Source organism: Acinonyx jubatus, chromosome D1, assembly GCF_027475565.1.
Source record: "Acinonyx jubatus isolate Ajub_Pintada_27869175 chromosome D1, VMU_Ajub_asm_v1.0, whole genome shotgun sequence".
Taxonomy (NCBI): domain Eukaryota; kingdom Metazoa; phylum Chordata; class Mammalia; order Carnivora; family Felidae; genus Acinonyx; species Acinonyx jubatus.
Window position 1 is genome coordinate 70,056,718 of NC_069390.1, and position 22,248 is coordinate 70,078,965.

Here is a 22,248-nt window from a genome sequence, read left to right on the forward strand (position 1 = left end):
TACTCAGTGTGAAGCCCAACATAGGGTTCGATCTCACAATCCTGAGATCATGAGCTGAGCTGAAATCAAGAGTCGGGTGCTTAACCTACTAAGCCACCCAGGTGTCCCTTGTCTTAACCTTTTTGCCTTATTTTCTTGTCATTGTAATTGTTGTTTTATCCAACTTCTGTTGCTCAACTATACAGAATAATTTTACTGTGTCTTTCATATCCCTGTTTCCTTCTAATCCACAACCTCAGGGCCTTGCTCTCCCCAAGAAGCAATTTAAACAAGAAGTATATCACCCTAAAGAGGAATTCTGCTTCTAGCCATTAAAATAAAAATTATGTTTATCTTCCGAAAGTAATATTAATGATTAACATTTTCCTTCTAATCACTATTTGCAAGGCACCATGTCAAACATTTTGTATAGCACTATCTCACTTCTTACAACCATGCTCGGAGGAAGGTAGCACCATTATTTCTAGTTTAAAGAGAGGAAACGGGACTAGAGATTTTATATGACTTGGCTATAACCACTCATTCATTAAGTGACAGAGCTAAACCTGTTCTGAAAATTGTCAAGTGCCAAGATCCCAGAGTCCTTTCCATTGTATTCTGATGACCCAGAGTGGATTGAGAGTTTCTTGAGGGTGAGCCATAAACATATCAAGCTGTACCTTCAATAATATAAGAAGGCAGTGCATGGTTCTAAGGTGTCTAAGAGACTATATGCTGGGACAAAGGGGTACACACAAGGGACAAAGTTTCACACACAAGTTGGCAGTCACCATTTGGGAGGATTGGGTGTCCCATTGGACTTTGACAGAGATTAACAACAGGACTACAATTTTTTTTTCTTTTTTCTTTTTTTAAATTTACATCCAAGTTAGTTAGCATATAGTGCAACAATAATTTCAGGCATAGATTCCTTAATGCCCCTTACCCATTTAGCCCATCCCCCCACAGCCCTTCCAGTAACCCTCTGTTTATTTTCCATATTGAAGAGTCTCTTATGTTTCATCTCCCTCCCTGCTTTTATATTATTTTTGCTTCCCTTCCCTTATATTCATCTGTTCTGTATCTTACAGTCCTCATATGAGTGAAGTCATCTATTTGTCTTTCTCTGACTGATTTTGCTTAGCATAATACCCTCTAATTCCATCCACATTGTTGTAAATGGCAAGATTTCATTCTTTTTGATTGCCGAGTTATACTCCATTGTATATATATTACCACATCTTCTTTAACCATTCATCCATCGATGGACATTTGGACTCTTTCCATATTTTGGCTATTGTTGATAGTGTTGCTATAAACACTGGGGTGCTTGTGCCCCTTCGAAACAGCAACCTGTATCCCTTGGATAAATACTTAGTAGTGCAACTGCTGGATCGCAGAGTAGTTCTATTTTTAATTTTTTGAGGAACCTCCATACTGTTTTCCAGAGTGGCTGAACCAGTTTCCATTCCCATCAAGCAGTGCAAAAGAGATCCTCTTTCTCCACATCCTTGACAACATCTGTTGTTACCGGAGTTGTTAATGTTAGCCATTCTGACAGGTGTGAGGTGGTATCTCATTGTGGTTTTGATTTGTATTTCCCTGATGATGAGAGGCAACCGATGGAATGGGAGAAGATATTTGCAAATGACATATCAGATAAAGGGTTAGTATCCAAAATCTATAAAGAATTTATCAAACTCAACACCCAAAAAACAAATAATCTACTGAAGAAATGGGCAAAAGACATGAATAGACACTTCTCCAAAGAAGACATCCAGATGGCCAACCAACCCATGAAAAAATACTCAACATCGCTTATCATCAGGGAAATACAAATCAAAACTACAAATTCTGTCTTAATGACACTGCAGAGTCAGGCTGCATACTTAAGGGAACAGAGGTACTTTATACATTTTTCAGGCAGATTTCCTAGCAGTGAGAAAGCATGGAACTTTGTCACTAAGGAACATGGGCTGGTCCCAGAAATAAGGTAGGGGAGTGAAACTTTTCTGGGTCTCAAGTCTGAAAAAGAAAGTGGCTTGAGCTGTGTCAACTCAGATAGTGGCTTCTAAATGAGTTTCTAATGCACAGAGGTAAGTGCAGAACATCAGGTTTACACAAAGAATTTGCTGCTATTAATAAAGTATGGCTGTGAATTATTTTATTTTTTGCAGTATTTTATTCTCTTTCACATCTAGTCTAGTATGCTTTCTTGAGGAGGAGAAAAAAAGCATATCATAGCACGTTATCTGGCACATAATAGGTGTTTGATAAGTAGATAACTGAGTACAAAAATAAAACCTAAGACACTTCAAATTGCATAACCTACCACTTAGTTATTTATCCACATTGTATGTTGCCAACATACCAGTGGGAAAATCTTAGAAAATGTTGATCTGAGCTATCAGCAAAGATGTTCCCTGATCAAGGGTATATTTTTTTTTACTCTTTTCTTTAAACTTTTATTCAGAAATAATTTTAAGCCTACAGAAAAAAATTACAGCAATAACACAGTACAAAAGACACACATATACTTATATGCACTTACTGTTTACATTATATCTTGTTTTCTTTCTCTCTCTCCCAATCTCAACCACTTAAAGGTGAGTTGTATAAATTAGAACACTTTACCCCTGGATTTGTCGGTGTATTTTTCCATAGAGTAGGAATATCCTCTTACATAGCCACAGACCAGTTACTAACTTTAGTAAATTCTATATTTATAAAATGGTTTATTCTAATCTAATGTTTCCAATTTTTTTTCAATAGGCCTAATAATATCCTTTACAGAATTTTTTTTTCTCTGTAACAAGATCCAGTGTAGGGGCAGTTAACATTTAGGTTGTCATGTCTCCTTAGCCTTCACTTTGAAATATTTTCTACAGATTTTTTTAATAAGATTGACATTTGGGGGGAATGCAGTCCCTTCCTCCATTTTTAAATAAAATTTCCTTGTTTTGAGTTTGTCTTATATTTCCTCATGATTGGATCCAGGAAATACATTATTATCCAGAATTCTACAAAGGTGACTTTGCGTCTTTCTAAGAGGGTGTCACATCTGGAGGCACAGGGCAACCATCTGTCTCACAATGGTGATATTAATTTGATCATCTGCTCCAGGTGTGGTCCAATTTCTCCACTCTATAATTACTAATTTTTCTCTTTCAATATAATAAATTGACTACATGGGGACATTTTTAATATAATGCAAATATTCTGCTTTCTCCTGAAGTTACCCTCCATTGATGGTTACAAAATGATGACTTTCCAACTTCAGCACTCCCTTTACATTTATTAGTCAGCACTTAGGATTCTACTGTTAGCAAGAGCCCCCCTTTTTTCCTCCCTTCTTCCCTTCCTTCTTTCCTTCCTCCTTCCTTTTCCTTCCTATCTATCAACTGTATACTGATATCAATATATCTATGGTATGAAGTAAAGACTTTCAATTTGTTTTCAATAATATATAATTAATTAAGGTGCATAATTATCTCTATGCTCAAATGGTCCCAGATTTCACCCATGGGCACGCCTTAAGCTGGCTCTTGTGCCTCTGTTTCACATCCCCACTATTGTTTTTGGCATTTTCTTTCTTTCTGGTATAGAAATGTATTCTAGAACCATCTTGTACCATACTCCCTCAGGCTTAGAATCAGTCATATTTCTTTAGAAACAATGGTTACTTTCAGTGGGCAAGGATATAAGAAACAAAGATCTGGGAGTAAGCTTTGCTCACTGGACACATTTTGAAACCAGGATAGGGAAGGATGTGGGATGTCTGGGCTTGCAAGGAGTGCTCAAGTGAGTATAGCTGTGAGGAGAGCAGGACTGGAGCTCAAGTGAGTATGGCTGTGAGGAGAACAGGACTGGAGAAGCAGGAGCAAAGACAACTACTGCATTCTGCTCTGTCAGTAAACACAGGTGGAATGGAATTGTTGGTTTTTATTGAACCCCATGGTTATTGCTGCCCTTTGATTATTATTAGCTTTTTGAGGTGTGTGTAATTTCCATCCCATTGAACAAATTCTTGCAGCCAGTCCTGGGATGGAGGAACTGTTGTGTTTTTAACTACTGAAGTAGTTTATGTTACCTCAGCTTTCTTCCTAGATATAAGTGCTGAAATAAATATTGAAAATGTACCATTTGTGAATTGTGTAAAAGAGATTCATGTTCCTAGAAAAAGCAAAGACAAATAAGTCTGCATTATAAAAGGCAGTCTTCAGATTTGGCTAAAAAGTTCGTCCCCATGCTATATGGACTATTAGATTCAAAGAAGGATCTTCTCATGTCCAAATATCTGCCCATCGTGTCTTGTACTTCAAGGTTCATAATACTGCTAATGCAAAACTGGCAGTGGTATGTGTGTTGGGGGCTAAAGGAGAACCAACAGTTTAGCAAAGTGGTTAAAAGCAATCAAACTGACTGGAATTTGATCCAAACCCCACCACTTCCTAGACATACTATTTTGAATAAATTATTTTACTTCTGGGCTTTAGTTTCATCATCTTTAAAATGTAGCTATGAATAATAATGTATGGGGTTTGTGTAAGGATAATGATAAAATACATGTAAGAAACTTATGATATCTCTTCAAAAAATGGCAGTAATAATTAATTATGTTAAACTTGGATTAGTTGTTGACAACTCAGTTATCACTGATTAGTTTTTCTGACAATCAGCTTAGAAACTAAGTATAGACTGACTCCTGAGAAAATAGGTCATGATGGGCTAGATGTAGTAGAAAAATAAAGAGGGAGAAAGGTGGGAAAATATTGTTGATATAGACCCAGAGATAGCATTTCTTGAGATAAATAGCTTTTCAGGGGATTCCCAAAAACAAGGGGACAAGGGAAAGGACAGCTCCTGTTACCCAAAAGAGAGGAAGGCACAAGAACAAGAAACAATTCTAACTTAAAGTTGTGTTCACAACCCTAAGCACAACTTAGGATCATGGAAATGTACAGATGAAAGACAACTCTCTGTGTATTCACTCCAACATCCCATACTGTGCTGAGATGCCACTATGACAATATCCTTATGTGGCTATTCAAAGACAGGGACTAACCTACCACATGTGGGAGAAAAAAAGTTCCAGGTTGATGGAAAAAACCTAGTTTTATTCCTTTTAAAGAGCCCTCTATGGTCCTGGTACTATAGTAAATTATGAACATACAAAGACATGCAAAGATGACAATTACATAGTTTCTGACCTCAAGGAGCTTACTATCTAATGAGGAAACGCCATATGAATACATGGGGAAAACACAATATGATAGTATGCAGTGAGGTAGGAACCAAAGATAAACGAGAAATATTTCCTTAGAAGACAAAAAAAACCCCTAGATCTTGATATATCAATAATTATTCACCAAGAAGAGAAGAGAAAAGGCATTTCCAGCAGAGGGAACAACATGTGCAGTGGAACAGAGGTGTGAAAGTGTGAAATTAGTTACCAAAAAAAATAAGAAGTTGTATATGGCTAAAATATTAACTTTGAAATGGGAAATAAGAAGTATAAAGGGTTTAGAATACATCATGTATACCTTTGTTTCTCAATCTTCTCTGGAGGAAAAAAACTTATACACCTCTAAAAATATGCCCACAGATCCCTAGGGAAATTAAGAAACTAAAGTTTGTTCCAAGTAAATGTCTCTTATAGCTTCCCTGTAAAAGAGATATATTTGAAAACCCAAAGTTTAAAACTCATGATATAATGTTCCTATCTTTAAGAATACATCTACATACCTTGTTTTGTGAAACATTGCTATAGACAATGTGGTCAGGAGAGGCCAGCAGGAAGTTAACATGATCTTCTCTATATGTCAGCAAGGTATGAAGCCAGCAGCCTTAGCAGAATGCTGTTGGGGGGATGATGGATGGTGATGGCTTGTTTTCAGGTATGGAGACTGAGATGGAGATGAGTTGGTTAGAGTAGAGCAACTTTTTTATACTCTAGAGTATAGAGTATCAGGAGCTCTTGGTAACCAAATGTGAGACAGACAGGTGCACAACACATTGAGGACGGTTCTAAAACATCTCCCACTGATTTCTCATAATTAGTCCTTGTTTTGGCTTCTCAATCTATACACCATTAAAAAATCTAGTTTATCTTCTTATGATGGCTCTTCTAAAATAAATGCTATTTAAATGATTATCCAGAACTTTCCTTTCCAGCAGCCTTTCAACCCTTTCTATTTTTTTGTGACTGCCAGACACATCCCTGGGAAGTATATCACCTCTTCATTTGCTGGGACTTCAGCAGTTCAAGAAAGTGAAAAATAAGCTCTGGGATTTAATAAAAGAAAATGGAAGTTTTGAAATTTTGAATGATGTTTTATAACTGCATATTTGAAGAGAAAGACCAGCAGCCAGTCACACTGAAGTCTCAGAGAATGACCTAGTTTTCAGTCTCTGCTTGAGAAATGGACTTTATTAGGACATCCGGAAATGATTTCACAGACTCAACAACTAAATTCCATTGAGACTAACTGTGTAAATCTTAATGCCAAAGAGATCATTTCAGTGGAGTGGGACATTCTAGTGATAGGAAGGCTCCAGGCCTCTTGGGCACGTCTTTACCCATTCTGGGGGATCAGAAAGCTGAAGAGCTTGGTATAGATTGGTTCTCGCTGATTTCGAACAGAGGTGAAAGGTTTTAAGGAACTAAGACCAAGAAAACTTTTCCAAGCTTGGATTATTTAATTCCCCAGAATTACCACCTTGGCAACCTTGTTGGTATTCTGATTAGGCAATATTCCTGATCATAATAATACCATTAAAAAATCTCTGTGTGCCAGACAATCTCATTTCTCACATGTTAGATGATTTAATCCTCACAACAGCCCTCTGATGTTTATTATTCACTGATTAAAGCATTATTTTAAGTAGTTATTCCAGTGAGTTTAGGAATCAGTGTGTCCCCTTCCAGTTGAATGAACTGATTCAACTCATTTGGCTCAAAGGATAGACTCTTTTCTCCTCACCTCAAGTTTGCAAGGAAAATAGGACCGTTCTAATAAATGTAGGAAATTCAGACAAGTATCCTGTGTATAACTTTCCAAGTGGGTTTGCTTTGAATGTGCTTCTTTAACCAGGATATGACATTACCTTTTAAAAAGCCTGAAATAAAATAAGGGACTGCTATATACATATGTTTTAAGAGATCCAAGGCAGAAGTCATGCTCAGGGAAGAGTTAATACTTGTGTACTAGGTTCACAAAAAACAAGTCAGGCATAATCCCTATATATGAAATGCCTGTTAAATTCTTTATCAGTGCCTTGTTTTCCAAAGCATTTTATCTGGCCATTAGAAACTCTCTAACCAGGATGCAGTGATCACTTATTAGAAACTGACTTTTTGAATATTAGGGGGCATTTTAAATTTTGTGGACATAGATTTCTTTAGGCTCAATGACATTGTTCAGACATTTGGATAGTAGAAACTCACAGTTTTATTTTATTTTATTTTTTTCAGGAAACAAAACCTTAAAAACAGAATAGTTTAGAGTTTGTGGATATTATTGCTTGATGCTCAGCAAACTTTTAGCAACAACTGTGATAATCTCAGAGATCTCTCTGTAAAAAAAAAAAAGAAAAGAAAAGAAAAGAAAAAATTAGCATGTTGGGCCCTATATATTTATATAGTTTTGAATGATTCTTCTGTTTCTACTCCCTCCAACTAGTTGTACTGGAATGCAAATTGTCCTTGTCAAATGTGAATATTGAGAAGGTAAAGTAATTTATTTAAGGCATGTGTCATCTTTGCTATGAATTAAGAGGTGCTGGTATTATGTACTGGCAAACGCCATTGGAAAGCTACAGTGGAGAAAGAGAGAGAAGAATTTCCCAGATTGGGGCAGGGCCCTATAAAGTAGATTGAGACACTGATTTTGAAAGAATATGGCAATATGTTTTAGTATCAGTTTTAACATTACTAGCATCTTCTTCCTTGTTTTAAAAGTGTATTTAATAATTACCTATTTAGGCTACTGTGAGAATGTACACACATCTAGCTTCTACTATATACACAGGAAATGTTTCCTTTTCCCTACTCCCATATTTGTAATCTTAAATAGTTATCCCAACTTCCCTTATAATTTAGCAAGGTTATTAGTCTTCATTAAATTTATTTATTCATAATAGAGAGATTTTATTTATTTTTTCATCATTTGGATTCACTGCTGGAGAAAATGGCTGTTTGCTAAAGGATAATCTTATTTTCCATTTAAGGTCCCAGAAGATCTTTAAGGAGCAAAATAATAATTCACCTGTTCTAGGTGTATTCTATTTTTATACCTTTATTTATCTAACAAATATGAGTTGAGAGACTTCAACATACCAAAGACAAAGTAACTATGTCTCATGTAGGACTGCTTTGTTATCTAAAATATTTTGGCTGCAGTATCTATTTACAACTCATACAAAATATGGAGAATTCCAATAAGATTTTGTTAATGTGGGTTATATTTACTTCTACTTACCATTTTTAAAACTAAGACTAAGAAAAATTTGAAAACATTTATTTATTCATTAAAATAACAAAATTTTTTACTCATTACATTCATATAAGTAACATAATTAAATATATTTTATAAAAATAGAAAGTAACATGGCATTGCTTTATATTTTTGTGAAAAAAAGACATCTGGATTATATGTCTATTTCTATACTCAACAGTAGTATCACATGGAGTTTAGTTGTAAAATGAAGAAAACTCAGCCTCACACAGATATAAAATTAGAATAAGGAGAAGTAGTTTTAAAAACATTTTCTGATAATTGCAGATCTATTTTTGTATACTAAAACTCAACAAGTGGTAATTTTTTAAAAGCTGAGTTGCGCTGTCAAATCGGAAACCATGTAAATGAAGTTTTTGTACTTGTTACGTTACATTCTACTCAAATCTCTCTTACATCGTGAGTGGATTTTTCACCCTATTTATTTTGTAATATCAATCATAGGTCATTTTCAAAATATTGGTTCGCTGAGACCTGTAGATCTGTCAAATTTTGAAATATCTCATTACATAATATCAAAAAAATCACATTCATTAGTACCACCAATAATCTCATCAGAAATGTCTTCAAGTATTCAGAAGCTCTTGAGCTTATAGTGATGGAATCAAAATTTTCAATATTCTATTTTTGCTTGAAAGCTCAAATTGTATCATTGGCAAAAAATATCAGCAGTTGTTTTCTTTTAAGTGACATACTTATTTAGTTCAATATCAAGAAAATGTCTGCCAAATGCTTAAGTCTGAATAACCATAGTTTGTTTCACAATTGTACATTCCAGTAGAAATGGATTCCCTAAAAAGCATGGTTATTTCAGTTCTCAACACAAACAATGGCACAAGTGCTTCTCCTCTTAGATAATTATCATACTTCAGACTGTAGCAGAAGTATGACGTATGTATGTCCCATTCTGGCTTCTCTAGTTTACCAAAGACATAGCAGAACTTTGGTGTCTGATTGGGAGGTACACTCCCAATCCTGCTTCTGTTATCTGGTCCAACACTAGTCACTCCACTCTGAGTGGGTATGTTAGAAGAAATCTTTGTGCAAAAACAATGGATTTTTAGATGGCCAAAAATACAGAAGAATGACAGTCAATAAACAAAAAATAGACTTCCACTTATGGGAAAGTGGAGTAGATATACATTTCTCTATTCCTCTCTAAGTACAACTTAAATCTCTGTATATGTATATAAAACAGAATAATATGAATGGTGAAGATAAGGCAGACTAGCTAGAGACCCTGGGACCTCTTGACCATGTTAGTGAGTCCCTTGTGCTTTCTTTTCACCTCATATATCCAAGATCTATTGCTGAAGAAGCCTGAAAATAGCAAGAGGTTTAGACAAAGACAAAAACAAACTAAAAAGCAACAAAAACTTGCTCTTTGTAGCCAAAAGTCAAGGAATAGGGCAGAAAACTTTTAGGCAATAATCAGTATACTCCATTTAAACAGCAAGAAAGAAAATTTAACAAAATGAAATAGAAAGAGAGAGAGGGAGAGGGAGAGAGAGGAAGAGAGAGAGAGAGAGAGAGGAGAAAGAAAGTCTGGTTGGGGTGACTAGACCTCCATCATTATCAGATTAGTACTGTGTTCCAATCCCCTGGCTGCATGGTGTCAGAGAAGTCTGAGTAAGAAGAATAAATCCCACTTGATAATGGTGAAAAATTATTTTAATGTACTGCTGAATTTGATTTATTAGTATATTCTTTCAATGTACTGTTGAATTTGATTTTTTAGTATCTTGTTGAGCATTTTTTCATTCAGTTTCATCAGGGATATTGACCTGTAATTCTTGTTTTTAGTGGGGTCTTTGGCTTTGGAATCAAGGTAATGCTGGATTCATAGAATGGGTTTGAAAGCTTTCCTACCATTTCTATTTTTTTTGGAAAAGTTTGAGGAGAATAAGTATTAACTTTTTCTTAGAAGTCTGGTAGAATTTCCCTGGGAAGCCATCTGGCCCAGAACTCTTATCTGTTAGGAGATTTTTAATAACAGATTCAATGTCTTTGCTGGTTGTGGGCCTGTTAAAATTTTCTATTTCTTCCTATATGAGTTTTGGTAGTGTGTGGGTATCTAGGAATTTGTCCATTTCTTCCAGATTGTCCGGTTTGTTGGCATATAATTTTTCATAGTATTTTCTTATAATTGTTTGTATTTCTGTGGTGTTGGTGGGAATGCAGACTGATGCAACCACTCTGGAAAAACATTATGGAGGTTCCTCAAAAATTAAAAATAGAACTACCCTATGACCCAGCATTGCACTACTAGAAATTTATCCAGAGGATACAAAAATGCTAATTTGAAGGGGTACATGCACCCCAATGTTTATAGCAGCACTATCAATAGCCAAAGTATGGAAGGAACCCAAATGTCCATTGACTGACTAATGGATAAAGAAGATGTGTGTGTGTGTGTGTATGTATATATATGCATATATATACATATATATATACATGTATACATATACACGTATACATATATACATATGTGTATATGTATACATATACACATATACATGTATATATATATACATAATATATATATAATGGAATACTACTCAGTGATGAAAAAGAAAGAAATCTCACCATTTGCAATAATGTGGATGTAATAGAGTGTATTATGCTAAGTGAAATAAGTCAGTTGGAGAAAGACAGATATCATATGATTTCATTCATATGTGGAATTTGAGAAAGTTAACAGATGATAATAGGGGAAGGGAAGGAAAAATAAGTTAAAAACAGAGAGGGTAGCAAACCATAAGAGACTATTAAATACAGAAAACAAACTGAGGGTTGCTGGATGGGAGGTGGGTGGGGGGATGGACTAAATGGGTGATGAGCATTAAACAGGGAACTTGTTGGGAGGAGAACTGGGTGTCATATGTAAGAGATGAATCACTGGGTTCTACTCCTAAAGCCAAGACTACACTGTATGTTAACTAACTTGAATTTAAATTAAAAAAAAAAAAAAAGAGAGAGATTTCCATCCCAACCACGAAGTGAGGAACCACTCCCCCTATCTTACATGAAGGTGATGCAGAGAATCTGCACTTCCATACCCACCTGGCAGTAATCTCTGTTGGACTGGTGTCAAAGGAGACCTATGGTGAGGCAGGGCCTCCACTACTACCCAGTGACATTGAGGCCATTTAATCTGTGTTATGAATGGAGGCCAGGTGGGGAGCAGTAATGAGGCATTCCTACTTTTCAAAGCCAGAAAGTATAGAGGCTTCATGGAAAGCAGGTCAAATGGATAACCTGGACTTCTATCCCCACCTAGCAGTTACGAGGCAATATTTGTTTCCCTTTCCCTTGTTGGAGTTGAAGCAAAGAAAGCCAGTTAAAACAGAAGATTTAATAAGATAAGAGTCTCAAAACATAATACCCAAAATATTTAGGTTTCAAACACAAATCACTCATCACACCAAGAAACTTTCATGCTTGAATGAGAAAAGACCATTAGTAGATAGTTAACACTGAGATGACGGAGAAGAACATCATATAATGATAAATGAGTCATTCTACCAGGAAGACATAGCAATCCTAAATATGTATGCACCAAACAATGGAGCTCCAAAATATATGAAGCAAAAGTTGATAAAACTGAAAGGAAAAACATACAAATCCACAATTATATAGTTGGAGAATTTAATACCCCTTTCGTAAAAATTGATAAGGCTTCACAGAATACCTACAAGGATATAGAAGATCTCACATCATCATTAACCAAAAAGATCCAATTGACATTTATAGAACACTTCACACAACAACAAAAGAATAAACATTCTTTTTGAGTGCCCAGAAAATATACACTAAGATGAACCACATCCTAGACCATAAAACAGACCTTGATAGATTTAAAAGAATTGAAATCATACAGATTCTGTTCTTTTACGAAAATAGAATCAAACTAGAAATCAATCAATAACATAAAGCTGACAGGAAAATATCATTTAAAAAAAGGGAAAGAAAGAAAACCACAGCCCAACAACCCTCATGTGAGGCTAGTTTAATATGTAAGTGTCTTATATCTGGACTTTTACAAGGACAATATCTTGGCTATTGGGTTTTCAAGGTGATACCATTGGGGGAAATTGAATAAAGGGCACATGAAATTTCTCATTATTTTTTAACATTTTTATGTGAATCTACAGCTATCTCAAAATTAGAACTTAAAAAAATAAAAAAATAATTATAATTTCAATTTCTGAACAAACAAAACCAAGATACAAACAAAAATGTTTACTTTTAAGTAGATGGATGAGGTAAAAGACCCTACTATTAACGGTCTTTGGTCAAGCATTTGACAATACTTTTGCACATTGGCTTTATTCATAAATCAAGAACGAAAATTTGTAGCACCATCCAAGATAATATTATAGTTATTGATACATGGGAAACAGCCTTAGGGCAAGCATAATATAAATTTTATTCTAAATGTTGCATTCAGCAAATAGCTATTATCATTTCTTTCCTGCCAGCTTGAGATAACTAGAATTATTGCCCAAGAGAATAAAGTAATTACCCAATAACTAGTATACAATTCACCTGAACCTATGGATTGTTCACAGAAATTTCCTTAAATATACATCATAGTTCTAGTAGGCCAAGAACTGCTACATCTCTAAAACATCTTTATTAATCTTAAGAACCACCCTTATTAGAAATCCTTGCCTTGTTTTCATTTATACAAACATCATTAACATTTGCTTTTTATTTTATAATCATATTTTATGAAGGAATGAATTCCATATAAATTCATATTAGCTACTGTTTATGTTTTAGTAAAGTAAGAACAGAAATATTTTATGAGGCAACGACCAAGTAAATGACTAGCCTAGGTCACTGGTTAAGAAAGAGTCTTGCTCCTATTTTTAAATCTTCCATTTGTCAAATTCCTGGTCTGAATAAAAATGTAAATTGTTACATGTCATAAGTTTTGGGAATTTTATATAAGTAGTCTAAACAATCTATGAAATAAGCAATCAATTTTTCCTTTAAAGAAATCTGTATAGAGTAGAATAAAAAGTTGATCATTAGACTAAATTATTTAGGAAATATAGATGGTACACACCCTTTTTACACATCTTAGAATAAGAAATCTGAGAAATTCTACAATATAGAAAGCTTTTTTGATTTGTTTAACTAGAAAAATTTCCAACATATTTGACCATAGAATGCATTCACTCCTATCATCTTGTGTCTTTTATTTCTATAAATACTGTTTTAAAACCTTTTGGTTTATAAATTTCAAACACTTATTTGGAAAAATCTGATCTAAAATTAAAATGTTACATCTACAAATAACAAGGGTTAACTCTAGTCTCTATCTTTTTCAAGCCAGTCAATTTCATGCCAGAGACTATGAATAATTATATTTTTCTTCTTTGTTATTAAGTTTAAGAGGATCACAGTGATTATTTATACTCAAACTATTCAAAAAAATACAATAGGAGGGAAAACTTCCAAAATTAATTCTATGAGACCAGCATTATCCTGATATCAAAACCAGATGAAGAATCCACTAAGAAAGAAAACTACAGGCTATTCTTGATGGGCATGGATGAAAAAAATTCTCAATAAAATACTAGCAAACTGAATCCAACAGGACATTAAAAGAATCATTCACCACGATCAAGCGGGAATAATTGTGGGGATGCAAGTGTGATTCAATATTCACAAATCAATCAAACCTATACACCAGATTAAAAAAAGAAAGAATAAGAATCATATTACCATTTGAATAGATACAGAAAAAAGCATGTGACAAAGTACAACATCCATTCATAAAAACTCTCAACAAAATAGGTTTATAGGGAACATACCTCAATATAATAAAGGCCATCTATGAAAAACCCACAGCTAATATCATCCTCACTGGGAACAAACTGAGAGTTTTTCATCTATGGTCGGGAACAAGACAGGGATGTCCTCTCTCACCACTTCTGTTCAACATAGTACTGGAAGTCCTAGTCACAGCCACACATCAGACAACAAAAAGACATAAAAGGCATACAAATCGACAAGGAAGTAGTAAAACTTTCACCGTTTGCAGATGACATGATACTCTATACATAAAACCCTAAAGACTCCACCAGAAACCTGCTAGAATTGATACACAAATTCAGTAAAGCCACAGGATACAAAATCAACATACAGAAATCTGTTGCATTTCTTTTTTTTTCTAATCTTCTTAATGTTTGTTTATTTTTGAGAGAGACAGAGACAGACTGTGAGTGGGGGAGGGGCAGAGAGAGAGGGAGACACGGGATCCCAAGCAGACTCTAGGCTCTGAACTGTCAGCACAGAGCCCGGTGCAGGGTTCAAACTCACAAACTGTGAGACCATGACCTGAGTCCAAGTCAGAAGCTTAACCAACTGATCCACCCAAGCACCCCTGTTGCAGTTCTATACACCAATAATGAAGCTTCAGAAAGAGAAATTAAGGGGTGCCCGAATGGCTCAGTTGGTTAAGCCTCTGACTTCTGCTCAGGTAATGATCTCAAGGCTCCTGAGCTAGAGCCCCACATTGGGCTCTCTGCTGTCAGCACAGAGCCCTCTTTGGATCCTCTGTTTCCCCCTCTCTCTGCCCTTCCCCCCACTCATTCTCTCTCTCTCTCTCTCTCTCTCATTCTTTCTCTCTCTCTCTCTCTCTCTCTCAAAATAAACTTAAAAACAAAAGAAAGACAAATTAAAGAATCAATCCCATTTACAATTGCACCAAAAAACCGCAAGATACCTAGGAATAAACCTAATCAAAGAAGCAAAAGACCTATGGTCTGAAAACTATTAAGCACTGATGATAGAATTTCAGGACAACACAAAGAAATGGGAAGACATTCCACATTCATAGGTTGGAAGAACAAATATTCTTAAAAAGTCTATATTTCCCCCAGACTTCAAGGTGTATTACAAAGCTGTAATCATCAAGACAGTATGGTACTAGCACAAAAATAGACACTCAGATCAATGGAAGAGAATAGACAGCCCATAAATGGACCCACAAACATATGGCCAACTAGTCTTTGACAAAGCAGGAAAGAATATCCAATGGAATAAAGACAGTCTCTTCAGCAAATCGTGCTGGGAAAACTGGACAGTGACATGCAGAAAAATGAACCTGGACCACTTTCTTACACCATACACAAAAATAAACTCAAAATGGATGAAAGACCTAAATGTAATACAGGAAGTCATCAAAATCCTCAAGGAGAAAGCAAGCAAAACCTCTTTGACCTTGGCTACAGCAACTGCTTACTCAACACATCTCTGGAGGCAAGGGAAACAAAAGCAAAAATGAACTACTGGTACCTCATCAAAATAAAAAGCTGCTGCAGAGCAAAGGAAACAATCAGAAAAAACTAAAAGGCAACTGATGGAATGGCAAAGGATATTTGCAAACGATGTATCAGATAAAGTGTTCGTATCCAAAATCTATAAAGAACTTATCAAACTCAACACCCAAAAAATAAATAATCCAGTGAAGAAATGGGCAAAAGGCATGAATAGACACTTTTCCAAAGAAGACATCCAGATGGCCAACCGAACCATGAAAAAATGCTCAACATCACTCATCATCCAGGAAATACAAATCAAAACCACAATGAGATACCACCTCACACCTGTCAGAATGGCTAACATTAACAACTCAGGCAACAACAGATGTTGGCAAGGATGTGGAGAAAGAGGACCTCTTTTGCACTGCTGGTGAGAATGCAAATTGGTGCAGCCACTCTGGAAAACAGTATGGAAGTTCCTTAAAAAATTAAAAATAGAACTACCCTACAACCCAGCAAATGCACTACTAGGTATTTATTCCAGGGATACAGGTATGCTGTTTCAAAGGGACACATGCACCCCCATGTTTATAGCAGCATTCTCAACAATAGCCAAAGTATGGAAAGAGCCCAAATGTCCATCGATGGATGAGTGGATAAAGAAGATGTGATATATGTATACAATGGAGTATACTTGGCAATCAAAAAGAATGAAATCTTGCCATTTGCAACTACGTGGATAGACTAGAGGGTATTATGCTAAGCAAAATTAGAGAAAGATAAATATATGACTTCACTCATATGAGGACTGTAAGATACAAAACAGATGAACATTAGGGAAGGGAAGCAAAAATAATACAAAAACAGGGAGGGAGATGAAACATAAGAGACTCTTAAATATGGAGAACAAACAGAGGGTTTGGGAGGGGGTTGTGGGAGGGGGTATGGGCTAAATGGGTAAGGGACATTAAGGAATCTATCCCTGAAATCATTGTTGCAGTAATGCTAACTAACTTGGATGTAAAGTAAAAAAATAAATAAAATAAAAATAAATAAATAAAACATTTTTAAAAAAGTCTATACTTCCAAAGCAATCTACACATTTAATGTAATCCTTATCAAAATACCAGCAGCATTTTTCACAGAACTACAATAAACAATTGCAAATTTGTATAAAACCACAAAAGATCCCGAACAGCCAAAACAACCTTGAAAAAGAAAAGCAAAGTTGGAGGCATCAAAATTCCAGACTTCAAGTTATTTACAAAATTGTCGTAATCTAGATATTTTGGTACTGGCATAGAAATAGATACATAGATCAGTGGAACAGAAAAGAAATCCCGTAAGTGGACCCACAACTGTATGGTCAAGTAATCTTCAACAAAGCAGGAAAGAATATCCAATGGTAAAAACAGTCTCTTCAACAAATGGTGTTGGGAAAACTGTATAGCAACATGCAAAAGAATGAAACTGGACCACTCTCTCATACCATACACAAAAACAAATTCAAAATAGATGCAAGACCTAAATGTGAGACAGAAAACCATCAAAAGAATACAGGCAATAACCTCTTTGACATTGACCATAGCAACCTCTTAACTAGATGTCTCCTGAGGCAAGGGAAACAAAAGCAATAATAAACTATTGGATTTCATTAAAATAGCAAGCTTTTGCACAGCGAAGGAAACAATCAGTAACACTAAAAGGCAGCCTCTGGAATGGGTGAAGATATTTCCAAATGGTATATCTGAAAAATATTGGTTAGTATCCAAAATATATAGTTTATAAGAGTCAAAACCCAAAAATGAATAATCCAATGAAAAATAGGCAGAAGACATGAACATACATTTTTCCAAAGAAGACATCCAGATGACCAACAGACATGAAAAAGATGCTCAACATCAAGAATCATCAAAGAAATGCAAATGAAAACTACAACAAGATATTACCTCACACCTGTCAGAATGGCCAAAATCAACACAAGAAAAAACGTGTTGGTGAGGGGAAGGGGAACCGTCTTGCAATGTTGGTGGGAATTCAAACTGGTGCAGCCACTATAGAAAACAGCATAGAGGTTTCTCAAAAAGTTAAAAATAGAAATACTCTACAGTTCAAAAATTACACTATTAGGTATTTACCCAAAGAATACAAAAATACTAATTAAAAGGGATACATTCACCCCAATAGCAGCATCATCTACAATAGCCAAACTATGGAAACAGCCCAAGCATACATCACCTAATAAATGAATAAAGATGGGGTGTGTATAAATATATATATATACACATATTATATATATATAGTGGAATATACATATATACACATATTATACATACATATATACATATACATATATATGTATACATATATACGTATACATATATACATATACATATATATACATATAATGCATGTATACATGTATTACATATACATACATATTACTCAGCCATAAAAAAGAATAAAATCTTGCCATTTGCAATGACATGAATGGAGCTAGAGAGTGTTATGCTAAGCAAAGTAAGTCAGTCAGAGAAAGACAAATACCATATGATCTCACTCATATGTGGAATTTAAGAAACAAAAAGTGAGCATGGTGGGGATGGAGAGAGAGAGAGGCAGACCAAGAAAACAGACTCTTAAATATAGAGAACAAACTGATAGTTATATGAGGGCAGGTGGTTGGGGGGATGGGTAGAACAGATGATGGGAATTAAGGAGCACATTTGTTGTGATGAGCACCTAGTGTTGTATGGAAATGTTGAATCACTAAGTTGTACACCTGAAGCTAATATTACACTGTATGTTGACTAACTGGAATTTAATTAAAAAATTAAAAATAAAGAAAAAAACCAAAGTGATTATTTATTGTTTTAGTTAGTTATAGATTTCAGTAGAAATTTATAGTAGAGTTTTAGCCGGATCCAAGGAAAAACATGTGAAATAGAAGCTTGTTTACAGTGCCAAGTATGTGTGAAATAAAAACTATCAAGGTCTAAAAAAATTCATTAAGGTTACTGTTCATACAACTTTGGTGACACAATCCAATTTTTATTGTATTGTGCTCTAGAGGATGAAATTATAAAATATAATATAAATTGTACTCCCTAGGGTTGTACATTTTTATTATGCTATAAATATATCCTCTCTTAAAAATGAAAATTAAGAAAAAACTAATAGTTTTTATTTAGAGGTTACTAAATGTTAGGTACTTTAGTAAACAATTTTTCTACCTTTTATCAACCTTGTCTTAAGAGGTAAGTTTTATTTATTATCCCCATTCTATAGATGAGAAAAAAGTATGTCAGAAAGGCAAGGTCATTTGCGTATAGCAACATAGATCATAAATGGCAGAGCTGGAATTCAAAATCAGTATGATTTCTGAGCTCATAATCTCAGTGGGAAATGTTTAGAAATTTGGTAATTATACTAATATCCTTGAAGAGACATCACTTGAACTCAAGGCATGAGACCCTGGGTAAACCATTTAAATTCACACTATATTTTTCATCTATCAAATAGAATATTTCTCACTGTCTGTCTGTGAATGTTCATATGAGTGTCAAATAAGATAATGTTTGTTAAATGTGGGAAGCCTCTGTTATACTACAATAAAGAAAATGTTTTTAAAGATTTTATAAAGATTTATTTCTTTAAGATTTATGCATAGTTTTAGAATTCTATTATATTTTTATCAATAATTTTAACCCAAACTATACTTATTTTTCATTTTCATTCTATAGCAAATTCAGAATCATGTGACATTGACCTCACAGTAGGTGATTTATCAATAGAAGCTTTGAAAGCTTGTGCACTTGAAATTATAACTTCAGTGCTTAAATAAGTAGATGAGTATATACTGATGAAAAGGATTTATTTTATAGGAAAAGATATTTGAAATATGGGAATTAATAAGGATAAGAAGCATCACTTATACATACACCAAAAGTAACTATGGTTCTAAGGACTCCTTCCAAGATTGCACAGATCATTAGTTCTATAAGATATTTCTAATTGCTAATATCTATAAGATATTGCTTATTTCTCCTTCTATTTATTAGGACTCACTTTAAAATACTGTAAGAAAGAAAACCCAAATAAGGTGCCTTAAAAAAGAAAGATGTTTATTTTGTTCTCATGAAACAACAGAGGTGGATAATCCAGTACTGGTAGTACAATTGTACCATGCTCAACTCCCAACGTCTGTCTCTAAATCTTCGTCCTAATATCTTCACTTCATTGGCAGGAAGAGCACAAAGTGGGTAGAGGAATGCTTGTCCATTTCCCTTTAAAGGCGTAAGTTAGAAGTGTCTCTCATCCATTCTGTTTTATCCCTATGGTCAAACAAACATGGCCACACTTAGCTCTAAAGGGTAACTCAAAAATGTAATCTCCAGCTAGTGGCCATGTGTCCCACTACATTGAGGATATTTATTATTAGGAAAAGGAAGAGACCTTGTGCTGGAGAAAAAATTAGCAATTTCTGTTACAATCCCTTTCCCTAGTGTTTGCTGAAATACTTTCCTAGTGTTTGTTGTAAAATTAACATCAAGTACAGTAAAACCTTGCTTTGCGAGCATAATTCATTCTGAAAACATGCTTTAATCCAAAGTACTTACATATCAAAGCAGATTTCCCCGTAAGAAATAACAGAAGCTCAGATGATTCATTCCACAACAAATCTAGCCCCTTATTTCTTCTTTCTTCTTTAATACTGTGCAAATGGTCAAGATAGACTTCTTATATAATCTTGAAATTTTGGCAATTCATATACCTCTTTTGTACTTCTCAATGATTTCCTTCTTAACTTCCACTGTAATCATCTCCTTCTTCTTACTGCCTTTCTTTTCAACCTTTTTCTGCATGGGGGCCATTTTATATGCTTGCATGATGTTGACTACAGCACAGTATTAATAAACTCTTGTCATATACTGTATTTAATGTAACTGGCAATAAGGCTGCAGAGGAATGAGTCTGTGTCTGCAGGCAGCCTGACCTAGAATGAAGCAAAGCATTCCTAAGCTTATTCTTGTATGGAAAAGCAAAGGACTGTCCATAGGTGTTTTGAAGTGACAAAAAAAAAAAAAAAATACACAGGTGCCAGTTGTGGGCACCTTCCAACACTCTGAAAAATCATGGATTTCTGCCAAACACCATGGCCTGAGACTGAACATCCAAACATGGGAGGCGATCACTCACAGTCCGACAGCAAGAGGCAGAGTGAGAACCAATGGTTCAGTTGTGGTCATGTGACATTCAGTGTCACATACTACTTGTGATGCAAGGCATTGTTTGTTTACCAAGTTAAAATTTATTAGAAATGTTTGCGCGTCTTGTGGAACCCTCACAGAACAAGTTGCTCACAATCCAAGGTTTTACTGTACTTCCCCTACAGTGTTCTGTCTCCTGTGTTTCATATAAGATAACCGTATTTCTGTAGTGGTAAGTGAAGTGCCAAAATATTCTTTTACTCCAGACCTTTCAAGTTATTAAGTTTAGAGAATTTATGATATAATTTAGGAAATTAGAGTAACATGCTAGAATATATGTACTGACTGTGCCCCCTCCAAATTCATGTGTTGAAACCCTACCACTTAGCAATGTATTAGAAGGTGGGCCTCTGGGATTTAATGAGGATTAGATGAGGTCATGAGAATGGAGCCCTCATGAATAGGATTAGTGAGTGTCCTTATAAGAGTCACAACAGAGCTTACTTCCCCTCTCTGATCTCTGCCATGTGAGGACACAACCAGAAGCCAGTAATTTGCAAATTGGAAGAGGGCCTTCACCAGAACTTGACCATACTGGCACCCTTATCTCAAATTTACAACCTCTAGAACCCTGAGAAATAAATTTCTTTTGTTTATAAGCCACCCAGCCTACAATACTTTGTTACAGTAGCCCACACTCATGAAAATATAAGAATTGTAACAAACAAGCCCCCAGTGTTAGTTGTCTAACCTGATAAAAATTGATCACTTGCTCACACCAAGTCCAGTTTCGATGTTAATAGTTGGTGAGTGGCCTTTTATGTGGCTATTTTAGTGATTCCACTATCCCTCAACTCTCTGATGGCTCTTCTGCATATTCCTGGGAGACAAGAGAAGCAGGTGTTTGGAGAGTCCTATACGAAAAATATATAGGTCCAACCTGAAAGTGGTCTGCCTACTTTCTGCTCATATTTCATTAGCCACAATTCATTTTCAGGGCCACACCTAAATATGAGGTTTGTTGCGCATACAGGAGTTCAAATAAATTGGTTTTTTTTGAACGCACTGAATAGATATATGTTGGGTTTTTCTGTTTGAGACTTTCCTTTTTTTTCCTCTCTAGGATTTACTAATTGCTGAGGGTTTTAGTTTTGGGCTAGGATGTCTCACATTGAAGGCTCGATTCTTAATTTACCTTTTCTCACTTGCCACTGCTTTCTTCTTCCCACTCCACTTTCCTATGATATTTTCCCACTTTATCCCATT

At 35.1% G+C, this 22,248-nt stretch overlaps 1 protein-coding gene across 1 annotated transcript in view; it reads left to right on the forward strand.

Moving 5' to 3' along the window:
* The window catches only part of TYR (tyrosinase), a 103,332-nt gene that overhangs the window by 11,549 nt on the left and 69,535 nt on the right, over nt 1–22,248 (forward strand). The gene's annotated exons all lie outside the window — the stretch shown is intronic.